The sequence below is a fragment of the Ptychodera flava genome, chromosome 13 (assembly GCF_041260155.1).
Source record: "Ptychodera flava strain L36383 chromosome 13, AS_Pfla_20210202, whole genome shotgun sequence".
Lineage (NCBI taxonomy): Eukaryota > Metazoa > Hemichordata > Enteropneusta > Ptychoderidae > Ptychodera > Ptychodera flava.
In genome coordinates this window covers 34,980,263-34,985,507 of record NC_091940.1, presented here as the reverse complement: position 1 = coordinate 34,985,507, position 5,245 = coordinate 34,980,263, and the positions used below count along the sequence as shown (strand labels likewise).

At 35.6% G+C, this 5,245-nt stretch overlaps 1 long non-coding RNA gene across 1 annotated transcript; it reads left to right on the top strand.

Annotated features, from left to right (window-relative positions):
• Nucleotides 1–481: 481 nt before the first annotated feature.
• LOC139148770 (uncharacterized) lies at nt 482–2,183 on the top strand. Its single transcript, XR_011556004.1, has 3 exons — nt 482–597; nt 871–981; nt 2,061–2,183. It is a non-coding gene; the product is annotated as an uncharacterized lncRNA (long non-coding RNA).
• The last annotated feature ends 3,062 nt before the right edge of the window (nt 2,184–5,245 follow it).

The following is a 5,245-nucleotide window of genomic DNA, read 5'->3' as shown; positions in this document are numbered from 1 at the left end:
ATTTCCGTTGTAACAACTCAGGTTGTATCAAGAGTTACCTGAAATGTGACGGCTATGATAACTGTAGAGACAAAAGTGATGAAGTCGGTTGCAACTATGGTAGGCAGTTCGCTTTTGTGGTAATCTCTGCGACTAAATTTTCGAAACCATTTCCTGCTTCCAATGTGTAACGTCCATACAATTGCGCGGTGTGTGTGCGTTGTCACTAAAAGGTAGGGACTTAGAGAATATAATTTTTATTGCCATTCGTGTTGTTAGAATGATGGTATTATTAATGTGCCATGTTTTCATATTATTGTTGTGTTTGATAAATTCAGAGGCCCGTAGAAATGCCAAGTATTAAAATTTCACTGCAGTCAGTATATGTGTTGTGTCAAATGGTAATTTCAGCAAATGTATGAATTTAACCTCTGACGAGAATTCGTCTTAAATCGTCACCCCAATTTGGATTATATCCTCCTATCTCGTTGCAAGGTGACTGCGGCGTAAACCAATTTAAATGTAACACCGGAGGTGACGATGGCGTGTGCATTGATCGACGACAGATGTGCGATCGAGTTTTAGACTGTTATGGCGGAGAGGATGAAGATAGATGCGGTACGTTTGGTATAGTATACATCTGAGATCGGAGAAGTGATGATTTCTGCTCAAGTTATCAGTTTAATGCCTCCCATTGTTAAATCTGTGAATAAAACATTCTTTTGTTAATTTTCGACAACGAGCGGGCGCTGTAACAGCGGCTGTCACAAAAGCCGCGATTTGCTTCCCCTACCTGTCAAACATGTGCGCTGATTGGTTCACGATTTGAAACAGCTGTGATATGATTTGTCACGAGATTTTCCTTTCTTTGTACTTGCATTTTTATATCAGTGTGTAAATCTAAGACAGAGTTCAGCTGTTCAACTAGTGGTCGATGCATATCGAACGACAAGTTGTGCAATGGCGTCTCCGACTGCCCCGATGGTAGCGATGAAATCAGTTGTGAGTAAAGCTGTCATTTCATACCTTATGGATTCTGTACATAAGGATCAGTGCCGCCTCTCATTCTCCACAAACCACGTTGAATTAAGTTTGCTTGTTTTCGCTTCATTGTGTTAATGAGTGCATTAAGTATACCAAATATCAAACCTGTCCTTGTCACAACTGAAGAGACAAGAACTGTTACCTTCAAGTATTCTCCTATTGGACATAAGTTTAACAGAATTGAATATTTTGAACATCTATAATCAGTTTGAATATCACATTGGGATTTTCATTCATTACTCTTTGTCAAGTAATCTACTACATACCTATAAAGCCAATGACTAATTTTCCTTTCATACTCATAAATATACCACAAGATCAGTTTCTACCCCGTCCTTTCAATTACCGAAATGCAATCTTCACCTCAGTCAATTCTCTTTCAGTTATCACGGCACTAAATTCTTGAATAGGCTTCCACTTTTCATCAGAAACACTTCACATTGAACACAGTTCAGGCATGCTCTCAAATCTTTCATTATCAACAGATCCTGATTTCCACGTGTTAGTTTTGCCCACTATACATTGTTTTCTTTTGTTTTCGAGACTTCGCTATTGTCCTTGCAGAAGCCACATTAACATTAGCTTCACATAACTTATTTCTAGCTCCCAATCACATTTCTGACTTATGAACCTGTAAACTGTTTTACATTTCTTATCTATTTTCTATTGTAAGCTTATAAATTTATATAAATCAAAAATTGTATTATTGATTCATTAGTTAAAGATATTGCATCAACAACAATGTAGTAAAGACAATGGAAATTTAACAAGAAATGTGACAAAAAGAAGTAGTGTCTCGCAAACACACGGAGATAGAGGCCATCTGGCGTTGAAAGAAATGATCTAATGAGAGTTCCACTTTTGAAAAAAATAAGAACAACTTGTGCACCGCGACGAGCAATACCTAAATTGGGGTATTGTCCGCCTGATGTAATAGGTTAATGTTGGGAATCTCTCGATGTTACACCTTGGAAGGACACAGACGCTGGATAATACCTCTATGAAAATGACACCATAATGACGTTCGATATTTACAGGTGTAGGCTTTGGCAATTACTGCCCTGAAGACTATGAAAAATGCGATAACGATAGAAAATGCATCGATCCAAAGTGGAAATGTGATGGAGACAATGATTGCACCGACAGGACAGATGAAGAGAATTGCGGAGATGAAGCTCCATGTAATTATTCTATTTGACTAACGTGTTTTTCTCCTATCCATCCGTAAAAAATCAATACATCCATCCCTTATCAATCCGTCTATACGTCTATCTGACCGACTATCTATTTATTTTTCTATCTTTGACAAAACTAGCCATCCATTCGTCGGTCATTCATCCAAATATCTATCTACCTACCTACCTACCTACCTACCTACCTACCTACCTACCTACCTACCTACCTATCTATCTATCTATCTATCTATCTATCTATCTATCTATGTATCTATCTATCTATCTATCTATCTATCTATCTATCTATTGCTAGGCGTGGAACGTGTAGTTAATTGATAGGTAGTTTGTAGGTAATTTTATATATATATATATATATATATATATATATATATATATATATATATATATATATATATATAATATATATATATTCTCTTCTGCGTCCGCAGCCAAAGTATGTACAAGCCGTGAGTATCAATGTGATGCCAGGACATGTATACGCAATTACTTTAGATGTGATGGCCATGAAGACTGTAGGACTGGTTCTGACGAGACATTGTGCTATGAATCATTCGTTTATCTGTTTTGTAAGTTATCTTTAAAGATGTCGTTTGTCTTTTAATAATTTTCATGAAATTTTGACAAATCTTAGATTGCATGGTGGCCAACAACACGTGAAACTTTTTGATGAAACTGAAGAAACCGATATATATATTCAAGTCAGTAAACTTACAAACATACTAAACATAGGTGCACCCTCAGGAAGTATTTACATTTCAATATAAGTACCGTTGTGCCTTATTTTTTTATACTGTGGCAAATATCCGCGGACACACATTTCTTTTCATGGTTTAGCTGTTATAGCTATTATAATAATACTTATAATAAAAAATATCATAATTATTCATTACGGAAATTCTGTAACAAGTGTAAACGGTAAAGTTATGATAACAAGCTGAATTTCTCTGTATATTTTGATCAGATAGTTCAATAAACAACTTTATGTAGTGTTCTTTGGGTGCAGAAATAATGTTAGTTGCAAGAGGCAATTCATACATTTTGTATGTATTTTTTTGCTGGGCGTGACTCTTTATTATGTAGTTACTCAGAAAATCGTGACTGTGTTTTTATTTGCGTAAGCAACTCTGGTGATTCTTGAGGGCTATAAACAGTTTCCGTGTATTTTTACATTTTGCTCTGTTTATTTACCGATGAATAATGCAATACAAATCCAACTGGCAGAGATCATAAGCAGTTCACTTATCTGAACTAGCTCTGCTGAGAAATTATCAACAATAATGCAAGTTCCTGGTCGCACAACGATCCGACCACGCCAGCAAAGGGTCACATCATTTACCTGTCTGCTTTCATGTCGAATTTTCATGGTCAGCAACATTTATAAAAAACAAGACAAAATTGGTGTAAACATTAAAGCAACTACCAATACATTAATATGTTGCATAATATCACAATTTAATGCACGAATAAGCATGCGATTTTTTCAAGACATAAATGTGGTCAGACGTAAATAATAATAAGAACAACTGTAAAAATATAATAAAATTGTGAGAGGCTGAAATGACCAACTTTGATTGAATGCGAATACTTGCAATTGGTTTTGAAAAGCATATTATATAGGATAGAAGGGATAAATATATCTATTTTTGGTATTTCTCTCGAAAATAAGTGACAATACACAGTATTTGGGTAAACATTCTATTATTAAACTCTGTATTAATAATGCTCATAAATTTTTGTTATGTATTGGGTTAAGCTATTACGTATAAACTTTCCATGCGTACTCTATGGTGAATTTATTACATATTGGGTTAACACAATATGTAATACACCTTCAATGCACACTCTATGGTGAATTTATTACATATTGGGTTAACCAAATACATGCAGTGTTTGTGTGTGTGTGTGGGTGTGTGTGTGTGTACTTTCATGTCTTTTGTGTGTGGAGATTGCATTACGTATTTGGTTAAGTGTTATTGCATATTGAGTTTATTTTACAATTGGGTGAAGTTTTATAACATATTGAGTTGATTAAATATAATTTGTCGGTATTACATATTTCCCCAATAAATTTATCAGAACCAAATTGCGCAATAAGTTTAGGTCAATTTTGATACTGAATACAATGTCATCTCCAAAATGTGTTTGTTACTGAGTATCATTTAACAACATATTTCCAAAAGTTCAGTAGAAGGGGTATTGTCCCTGGCAAATGATATATGTAATGGAGATACTAAACAACTAGCAACAAAGATCAACTCATTCTTCCGAACCGTAAGTGCACATCTCTCACCACTAAGCTTTTCAAAGCTCTCTAAACATGAAGGTCAAATCCCAAATAAATTCATTATTTCAGTGTATGAAGTTGAGAAAAAAATTGTCAGAGATCAAAGTTAACAAATCTATGGGACCAGATATGATTCCAAATTGGATATTAAGAGACTTTGTTGATTCCCTTGCCGAGCCCATATGTGCCATTTTCAATAGTTCAATTCGTGAGGGATATGTACCAACGGTGTGGAAGTCTGCAAATGTCTGTCCCATCCCTAAAGTTAATCCACCACGTACCCTTTCTAAAGACTTACGTCCCATAGCTTTGACACCTGTATTGTGTAAAGTACTTGAGTCATTTATTGGTAGATGGCTTCTTGAAGTGGTTGAAGACAAAATTGACCCAAAGCAATTTGGTGCAGTTAAGGGCACTTCAACAACACATTGCTTGATAGATATGTTCCATCAGTGGTACCTAGCTGCTGAACAAGGCAAAACAACACATGTTGTTCTCTTAGACTACTCAAAAGCTTTCGATCTTATTGATCACAATATCTTGATCAAAAAAATAGAAGATATGCATGTCCCTGCAATTTTGGTTCAGTGGATCGCTGCTTTCCTTTGTGATAGGCAACAGCGTGTTATACTTGGAAGGGAGGTCTCTGACTGGATAAAAATTCATGGAGCTGTACCACAGGGGTCGTGGCTGGGTCCCTTATTATTAATCATAATGATAAGCGATTTGAAACCACAAGCCC